General features: G+C 31.7%; 1 long non-coding RNA gene across 1 annotated transcript; it reads left to right on the forward strand.

Moving 5' to 3' along the window:
* The first annotated feature begins 9,656 nt into the window (after positions 1–9,656).
* LOC145008347 (uncharacterized) lies at positions 9,657–10,263 on the forward strand. The gene is made up of 3 exons (XR_013663367.1): positions 9,657–9,749; positions 10,031–10,084; positions 10,184–10,263. It is a non-coding gene; the product is annotated as an uncharacterized LOC145008347 (long non-coding RNA).
* The last annotated feature ends 652 nt before the right edge of the window (positions 10,264–10,915 follow it).

A 10,915-nucleotide genomic window follows, 5' to 3' on the forward strand; every position in this document is an offset into this window, starting at 1 on the left:
ATCAGAATCATCTTACTCTTCCTTTAAGCTTCCTTTCTTTTCTTTGATTCTACAAAACATCATAATGTAATTACATTACATCATGTATTAAGAATATCCGAATAGGAACTTAATAGAGTTAGACAGTACACTTACCTGAAGTAGAGTCAAACATTTTGCCTTTACCATCTCTTAGATCTCTCAGGTAGTCACGACAGCTTCGCTTCTAATGTCCCTCTAAATGGCAGTAGAGACAAATGGTTTCTTTCGCATTGACACATGAGACAATACCGGAACTGGACTTTCTCTTAAGTTCAAACGTTTTGGCTTTAGCCAATTTCTCTCTCCTAGGAGAAGAAATCATTTCTCAAATGTCACGGTTGTCCATGGAAATTTGGGAAGTAGATCATCCAATCAACTTTTCTCTACCAGTGTGCCAAATCATTTCTGATTCAGCAGCAATAAGCAAATAGGTAAGATCAATAAGGGTCATGTCGTGGTCTATCATATAGCAGTCCTTAATGAACCCGCTATATGACTCAAGAAGTGATTGAAGAACCCAGTCAACAACCAACTTCCTCGAGACTTTGACATCCCACTCTCCCAGTCTGTCAACATGTAACTTCATCTCGAAGATGTAAGCACATACATGATCTCCATCTTTATGTTTGCTTTCCAATAAGGCTTGAATGACCTTGAACTTTTCAAGTCTTTGAACATGTGGGTTAGGGAGAATAATTAGAAGAGGTGGAGGAAGTGAAGTATGATTTCCAGTCCCACTAATGCACGACAAAGGGATTAATCTTTCACCTTGATCACCATGTGGGATATCATCTTCATTAGGAAAGCTTTTTCCAAAAGAATAAGGAATACCATAGTTGTCAGAACTAGACATCTATTTGGGAGAATATTCAAGTTAGTTGATTTAAGTCTTTAATATAACACCCAACATGAAATATTAAGGCTAGGACCAAACACAATATTTTACAATTTGGAAAAGGAATGCCGTAATCCAATTCCAATGTATTTGAAGGTAGGTAAATGACGATTTACCAATTTCCACCATGAAAAACGGAAAATGAATTTTATGTTTTAAATGAATTCAAATTCCTAGATCTTTTGAGATTCATTGAACTTTTCAATGGCATGTTTAATCTCGATTATGCCCATCAAGTTTGTGACTGGGATGCCGAGGATCACAAACAAGGTGTGAATAACCATGCAAATTAGCTTGGTACTCTCGATGTCATTTATTACCTAATCAATGTGCCGGTTAACCACACACACTCCATTGGTCTATGACAAACATCAAGCTACCCTTTACCACCCTTGTTAATCCAAGTTAGTGTGCTGATTAACCACACCCGCTCCACTAACGAATTAGCAAGGTGCAAAGTGGAATTTCATGGATTAGCATCAAATTCACATTTTTCCTAAAGTAACTAAGATTGAGAATTTATAAGGTTTTAGTTACTTTATAATTCATTATATTTTTAATTAGGGTTTAGAATCCTATCCTACCTGTTCGGCTAACGACCCTCTACCAGTCAAGGAAGCGGTGGGTGAGTGTGGACACCCATTAAACCACCATTTTATAGGCAGGAACCTTATCCCCCCACCCTTATTGATCTGCTTCGTGAATGAGACCTACTAACGGTAAGACTGATTTTTACTTATACATATATAATTATTTAACTTTTAATATTATAATAGTATAAAGGTGTATTTTACATATTTATAATACTAGATGATTTAATCTATTAATAAATTATACTCTTAATTTAATTAAACTTAAACCATATCATTATGGATTTATTAATCTCTTTTAGTTAAACACTTTAATCAATTTAATAAAGTCCATAAGGTGCAATTTCAACTATTAAAATACTTCAAGGTTCTAAATATAAAAAATTCAAGATTAAAAACTATTTAATTAATTTTTAATTTATGAACCCAAGAGTTACACCTTTTAATTACAAGAGTTTCTAAATTTGAGACTTTTCAAATACCAAAACTTGAGGGCAAGTTTTGTAATTCTTGAAAAACCTTTGATTTCCAAAACTTATGAGTTTAATGTGGGTTTTATGGAAAAACTTTTTGAGTTCCATAACTTGAGGACAAATTATGGAAGACTTTAAAGAACATTTAGATCAATATTTTAACAAATAAAAAATTATCATATAATTTATCTATGATCTAGTTAAACTCATAAGTCAAAACAATTCATATCAATAATTTACAAGAAATTAGTCTATCATATAAACTAATACAAATCTTGAAATTTTGACAATTGTCTTTTGAGTGGAAGAGGATCATCATTACCAAATCAGAAAATACAGTTATTTATGATTACAAAATAGTTTGTGGTAATGATCCTAGTCTAATTCTTGGCAAAAAAAAACTCAAAATTCTGCAACCAGAAGCACCTACTTGACGAGTGCATGAAATTGACTCGTCGAGTTGCCCTTTTACTGAGTGGACCCGTCGAGGCAGCCAGTGGACTCGGCTAGTTCATCAGTCAGAGGCCATAAAATCGTTTTTTTCCAACTTTGAAAATTAACAAGCATCAAATATAACAGAAAACAATCCTAGGCTCTAATACCACTGTTGGGTTTTATATACTACAACATCCTATGGTGCACATACAACCCTAAATGCTTTGGATTTATGTTTTCTCTAATTATACATGCAATATTGTTTCCAAAGCATGAAGCCTACAACTAGCATACAATTGACATAAACAACATAGAATTTAGTTATAGAATTACCTCTTTGTTGTAGCATGTAGTTTTAGCCTTTAAGAACTTAGCACCTCAAATGTGATGCCTAAAATGGTTCACAAACACCATGAACAAATGGAGGACTTTTGAGAGAGAATATGGAGCACTAAAATTCAGCTATGCTTATCTAAGAATACATGTTCAACCAATTTTAGACCAAAGGGGTGTCAATCCAAGATTCATAGGTAAACCCTAACCCATATACTTGGGTTATGATCTATATATTTCATGTGGGCTAACTCTTCATGAATACTTACATAAACTTAGCCCAAACTATATATATATATATATATATATATATATATATATATATATATATATATATATATATATATATCATTGATTTACATAATTAGTCCCCGTTAATTTAATTAGTCTCTTTTGATCACTAAATTAAACCCAAATTAATTCTTGATCAATACTAATTAAATAACATGATTTCATATTAATATATTAGAACTTATAATATATTAATAAATCATAAATAGCCTCTTCTCAAAAGTCCATCCTATCAAATTGCTCTAGTGAAGGCAACCCAAATGGACCATGCTACTCTCGGGTCAAGTACATACCAATTATTGTTATGGGTTTAGACACCTAATCCAACATAAAGTTCTTCGGAAATGGACTTAGAACGAAGAATTTACAACCAAACTAAGTTTAGGGTTTTGAGGGTTCCATGAGTACGTGGGGCATACTCATTGAGAACATGGGGTGTAGAAGGCTGCATGGTCGCATGTGGTTTGTGAGTACGTTGGGCGTACTGAAGAGGTACAGGGGGCATACTGCATTAAGACCAAAACCCTAAATTTTAGGGTTTGGCACTATATAAGGAACATTATGCCTCAAAGACCTGCCTCCCTTTCACCCTAAACCAGCTACTATGAAACTCTAATACCTTGTTGATGTTTTTTGAGCTTAATCATAAAAGGATCAAAGGCTTATAGATCCTGAACCTTATCAACATTTGGCATTTACATAAGGTATAAAGCTTTGAACTTGGTGTTTATTTTCTTAGATCTCTTGAAGTATGCATTTTTGGACCTTTTTGTCCCAAGGATGAAAATTTATGGTTCAAATCCGTTTCCTAGGCCTAGGGTTGCCACCCTTGGTGGTATTTGAGTCCCCAAGACAGCAAGTTGCCATCTTGAAGGTGATGTGTTCATGCATGAGTTAAGGTCATTTTCATGGAAATAGATTGCTATACTTTTAGTTTGGGTTCATTTGGGTCGTGTAAAGTCGCCAAGTTGGTGACTTTATGTGTTTAGATGTTAAGTAGAGCTCAAATATGTGATTTGGTCCCTTGGTTTGAAGCATTAAGTGATTAATAGCAAAAGAGTTTAATAGGGGAGTACGATGGGCATACAACTTGGTACGCGCAATGTACAAGTCACAAACCTAGTACGCGCTGCGTACATCTGAGTATGCCCTGTGTACTCAGTCAGTTTGGGCCAATTATTGGACTTTGCTACTATGGGCCTTTATGGGCCATTAGAAATCAGATATTTTAGGCTAAGAATATGTTTAGGCTCAAAGGTAAGGCCCATTAGAGGGGTTGGGCCCAATTTAGAAAATTAGGCCATTAGTGGTTCACTAGTGGGCTTGGGAAGGCTAACTAGTAATTGGGCCTTTGTGTGTGGATTTGGGCCTTAGTTATGAATCTTGTTGGTAAAGGGGTAAAATGGTCATTTTAACCCCATGTATGGATTATAGATCATGGTTTGGACCATTTGCTAATTAGGTGATATTTTGGTACTGATAGCTCGAGGAATTATCAGGGCAGCAGCTAAGGATTTCATGCAGTGAGATTTAGCATTTGAGGTGAGTTTCCTCCTGTTTAAACGGGTCAAAGGCACCGATGTCGGCCCATATTTATGATTGTATGTTTTCTGGACTAGGGTCCGATGTCGGGCGGTCCTCGATGAATGTTTGTATGCTTTCCGGATTACGGTCCGATGTCGGGTGGGGCCCGAGGAATGCTTATATGTATGTTTCCAGACTACTGTTCGATGTCAGGTGGTGCCCGAAGAATGCTTATATGTATGTTTCTGGACAACGGTTCGATATCGGGTGGTACTTGATGAATGTATGCATGTTTAGTTATACTTGTTGTCTGTATGATACTTGTATTTGCTTGGTTAGGGAAGTGAGTGTAGGCAGAGTCTTGTATCTTACCACTAGCTGAATCTGGACGGGGTTCCATATCTCATAGTTAGCAGAGTAAGGGTGGGGCTCATGATAGGCTAGGCCTTAGGACTGGAACTGATAGTACCTCGTATGTTTTCTTTAAGTGCAAGCATGATTATATGATTTTAATTGTATATGTATAGCGGGCGAGGCCCAGTGATAATCAGGGCATAGGATAAAAATAATCTGTATACCGAACTAGGCTTTATGCCAAGCGGGGTCTGATGTCGGGCGAGGCCTGATGAAGGGGGTGAGGGCCCAATATATGTTATTATGTGTATGGTATGTGGTAGTATGGGTAACTCATTAAGCTTCATGCTTACGGTTTTTAGTTTTGGTTTCAGGTACTTCCAATTGCAAAGGGAAGAGCTCAGTATGACTGTATTGCACACACCATGATGTTTAGCCTAAGATGTTTACTCTTATGTTTTGATTTGGAAACTCTGATGATAATGTTTTGAAATAATTTTACTCATGTTTTGATGTAATGGTTTGATATTTATGTTTTTATTTAATGGTTTAAAATGGAATTTTTGGTCATGAATTTTTGGGATGTTACAAATACTTTTTTGTAGTATTAGTAATTCAAATATAGTGATATAAATTCTGAATTTGCTTCTCGTTTATGTAGTCGCGTATGGAAATTATAAATTGTGCAATTGTTGAAGTAGTGGAACTTGAATTTGTTGAATATTCGTATATGCAAAAACTCGATTACTTATCCGATGACATTCACACTCCAAAAAGATTTGGGTCTGAATCTAGGTTTGAGTTCCTTTTGGATCTTTTTTCGTTTATCATGCTTCAATAAGAGGATCTAGGATGTAGATAGGTCCAATTTTCCATCCTATTCATCTTCTTTGAGTTCGAATTTTCGAGTGTGTATGTGTGTGTGTGTGAAAATTGTAGAGGCATAAGTTATTCCTTTCTATCTTTCTTCTTTATTAATTGGATTTATTTCATATTCTTGTACCTTTCTCCACCTCCTATACATATATGTGTTACACGTATATGTTATTAATTTTAATTTAAGAAATAATTATGTGTGTTTTCTTAGGAACAAGATGATTAGATGGAGAGATAAGGGGGGGGGGAGAGAGAGTGTGTGTGTGTGGGGGGGGGGGGTATGTGGACCCTTTGTATAGTTAATAATAATAAAATATTTAAGAAAAAGAAAGAAACATAAAAATAAATACACTAAGGGTATAATAGTCTTTTTCATTTGGGGAGGGACCAAAAATGCAAGCAAACTTGCTGAAAAGGACCATCAATCAAAAAGTTTAGTGGTTTGGACTTTACTCAGAAAAAATACATACCACAGGGACCATTTTCATAGTTTTGTTATCATTTAATAACCTACTAGAAAATGGTATATAATTTTCTTTTGTTTTTTTTATATCTTTTCAACTCTTATAAAGGATGTCATCCAAATAAATATGATTCAAAATAAATCATATATGTTGAACTATATTCATTTAAAACTCCTAATCTTTTGAGTTATGCTAATTAACTATTTTGGTAATTGAAATGTCTGCATATATAAGAATATTATTTCATGCTTAGTACTTACAATGAAATAATGATGTGAATGATAAAATATGTCGTAGAAAAGAAAAGATGGATATGATAATCAAGGTTTTGAAAACCTAAAAGCTATTTAGGTGATTTTCTCAATTTAGTTTATAATCAAATCTTTTTTATTCTACTTTCTTTATATCTCCTATAATAAATGAAGGTTTTTTTTGCCACATGTCCTCTTCTCATTCATTTGGACACATGGCATTTTCTAGAATTTTTTAAAATTTCTATTTTCCACTTGTCATTTTATTGTATTTTTTATTTTATTAAATTAAAATTCCACATTTAATGTGTAAGGTAATATATATGTAAAGTATTTATTAGAAAAAGTTTATATATGTAATGTATTCAATACATTAAAATCTTATTAATTTTAATAATTCAATTTTTTTCATTTTTCTTATAAATTCAAACTTTTCAAATTGTTAAAATTTTATATTTATTTTTTTTAATTAAACCCATGTAATACATGGATCTCACACTTAGTATTCAATAAATTATTCATGGTTATATATTTAAAGCAAAAAAATATGAATCTATTTAGATTTCTTTATTATAATTATTGAAGATACATATGCTTTTAATTTTATAATGTCTTGTGTTTTTTGTTTGGTAGTTTAGAGTTGGAATGTATCAAGATTAATCTATTTAGAGTTTGATCATTTCTTTTATTGCATCATTCATATATATATATATATATATATATATATATATATATATATATATATATATATATATATATATATATATATATATATATATATATATATATTTCATGTATGTATTGTTTTTAAAGAAAAGAAAAAATATAGAAGTTGTATTTATTTTTCTTTTATTTTGTTTCATAAATAAATCAATTATATTATACCATATTAATTTATGTTTTTAATGAATTAGACTTCTTTATTAAACTATTTTTTAAAATATAAGTATTTATCTTTTATGATAAAATAGTTAATTTATTAGTTTAAATATGTTGTTTTATATAAAATATTATCGTTCTAATATAACAAAGTTTTTGAACTATTAATATAATACAAATAAGTTTTTAATTTAAATACGAGTTAAATAGAAACCTTAAATGAAAATGTCAATAAAAGTTAAAAGAACAAATGATCAAATAGTTAGTAATTTAATTGCTAAATTGTAATATCAAATTCTCTCTCTCTCTCTCTCTCTCTCTCTCTCTCCCTCTCCCTCTCCCTCTCCCTCTCTCTCTATATATATATATATATATAAAGGAGACCATTCAAATGAATATGGTTTTAGGTCATTTTTTTAAACCATATTTATTTTAAACTCGTAAACACTCCACGAAATGCTACTTAAAAATTTTAATTGAAATATTTTGTCTATATAAGAAACATTCGCTTCTCTTCTCTTTTAATTTTGCTTTATCTTCTTTTTTCGTTTTCATTATCTATTCATGAGAATGAAGAAGTTTCAAATAAGTTTACTTTCTTCTTCCAAATCTTTTTTCATTATACTTTCTTTAAATTCTATAAGATGTTTGTTATATATAGGAGCCAATACAAAAGTTTATGGTACTTATAGAAGATGAAGAATTATCTCAATGTTGTATATTTAAAGCCATAAGAAAATTGTCGTCAATTTTGATGTATCATATCTTGAAAGGTCTTTTGTGGAAGAAAAATGAAGATAGAAACAACATGAATTTTCTAGGTAAAGATTGTACATTTCAAGCTAAAAGAAAAATGTTGTGAATATTGAACAAAAATGTATGGAGATTCTATGGATGTTATTGTTGTTATTGTTTTTTTTTTGTCATTATCATGATTTTTATTTTAATGGCATAATTCTTTTAATTCCTATCTTTTTAAGTGTTCTAATTTATAAATTCTTCACATCATGGCATTCAGCTTCCAAATTTTTCATTATAAAATGATTTTGAAAGAATCTGTATTTCAATGATTAAGCTATTGTAATAAGATACAAATAAATGTGATTAATTGTATTGATTTTCTATTGGAGTTAAAAGTTATTGACTAGTAATTGTAAACATATGACAATTATTATTTATGAAATAGTAGGGTTATAAGTTTGTATATATTGCATCTCCAAACATCTTTTTGTAATGATTTTATTGTGTAGTTATGAAATTATTATCTTAAATATCCAAGTTTGTATTATATATTTGTAAAGAAAAAAATAACATCCACTCTTATATAAACTAGGTGGGGAACCCCGCGGTTGCGGGGGTCGGTTACGACAATTTTGTCTGTTGTTTGTTCTTTGTAAATGTTATTTGATCAACTATTTGTTTATAGTTTGAGTATTATTATGGAGTAATAATATTGTTTCATCATGGATAATTTTTTTGTTATTGGATAAGCTATTTATCGAAATATATACTTCATGGGTTTATCCTTTGGTTGATGGGATGGAAGTGGAGAGATGGATTACACGGATCAAATAAAATGCCTCCAATATCAAACATTAAGAGGAAAGGTATACAAAGTATCGAGATACACATATAACTATTCATAATAAAGTGTTTCCAAAATGAAACATTAAATGAACAAAATAAATGTAACTGAGATATGTGTTATTAAAATATGTATTAGCCGGTATATGCATGAGGTTGAACCCCATAGGAAGAATTGCAGGTGAGAACTTCACACTGTGTTTGTTTTTTTTTTTTTTTTTTTTTACTTTTTTGCTTTGGGATTGTTTCAGCTCGGCTTCTTCCAGAAAAGCACCACCTTAGCAGTCGACGTATAGGTGCCACCGATGTCTGCTTCTTCTTGGATTCCACTTCATCAGGTTATTTTACAAATCACACGGAACAGGTTTCTGCGTATGTCATCAGAATCCACATGAAAAATAAGAAAAGCTGAAGTGTTGAATTTAATAAAATCGGTGCTAAAACTATCATGCACCAAATCTTGATGCACTATTATCTCGGCAGAATGCATATATTAATTGTAAACAAATGAATATAAATAACAATAAAAATAAAAATAAAACTAAATTTACAAATGCTAAATAAAATCAATGTACCTTAGACACGGCAAGCCCTATAACATATGTATTACCCTTGGAACCAACACTGGAATGGAATTAAATTCCAATTCCAGCCAAATCAAACAAAAAGCCCCCATCATAATTTTCGGAGCACTTCTTCTTGCTGGTGGGGAAAAGGGCATGAGATATGAAATACCAAAAGCCCGTATTATGATACATCAACCACAAAGTGGATGTGGGGTATGCCTCCTTTTTTTTTTCTTTTGTAATTTGTAAGAACAAATGTTGTTTTAGTTCTTTATGCATGTGGAATTGGAATTTTTAGATTCTTTTCCAAGGTTTGTTTAGATGTCAAATGTGGACAGAATTCATTTTTTGGAATCCTTTAAATTCCATGTTCCTAAAGGAGGGTGGGAATCCAATTCTGTTCTTTCTTTCTTTTGTTAAGAGACTAAAATAACCTCATTATATTTATGAAATAAATAAAAACAAAAGTCCAATTCTTAGTTTGTTTCTTGCAGGGTCATGTTGAGGATGTAAGACGCCAATTCAATGAAGTTGTTCAGTCTCGCCATGTCTGTACATCTATCTTTTCCCAGTTGAATTTTCGTTTTCTGTTTCTCTAATAATCAATATAAATATTATTTATACCTTTTTTCTATTTTATTTTGAAGAAAATTTACATGATGTATGTTGCCTTTACTGGGCAACCACTGGAGAACGTGCAACAATACACAGAGAGGGACCATTTCTTATATGTATCGGAGGTACCATTTGAAAACAGATTCAACTTTTATTTTCTTTTTTTCCAAAAGGTAATATCTTAGAATGCAAGAAAAAAAACTTATGCGCCTAAAATACCCTTCATCCTTATGGCATGGCAAAATAAGTGTTACTAGATCTTGAAATCGATACCAAAAGCAGAACCCAAATTATAGCACTCAAGACTTGAAAAGAAGAATTAAATGAACCTTTTTATCATATACCAACATCAACATCTTATCATCTGACTTTTGTTGCTCCGAAGTTGCCAATCCATTCTACAAAAAAAAGAAGCTTTCTTTGATGATTAATACTTTGTGTAAATTGGGCACCAAACAATACTTACCTGTGAATTTTGTAAATCCACTTTCACTAGCCTTTCTAAATCCCTAAAAAGAGAATCAAAGGAAGCAGCAGTAGATAGCGAAGAAGGTGAACTAAAAGATATGTAGGTTTTCTGATGCTTATTACGCATGTTATCTAGTCAACTTACAAACCCTCAGTCAATTTGCTCAAATCTGAAAAAGTCACTGCCTATTCATGGGCTATTCTTGCCAAAAAGATAATGACGCGGTGGGAAGGATCGGAACCTGATAAACCCATCAACACGTGTATAAAAGAATGTATATATTTCTATAAAATGC

The sequence above is a fragment of the Lactuca saligna genome, chromosome 8, assembly GCF_052625555.1.
Source record: "Lactuca saligna cultivar CGN05327 chromosome 8, ASM5262555v1, whole genome shotgun sequence".
In the NCBI taxonomy this organism is placed as follows: Eukaryota; Viridiplantae; Streptophyta; class Magnoliopsida; order Asterales; family Asteraceae; genus Lactuca; species Lactuca saligna.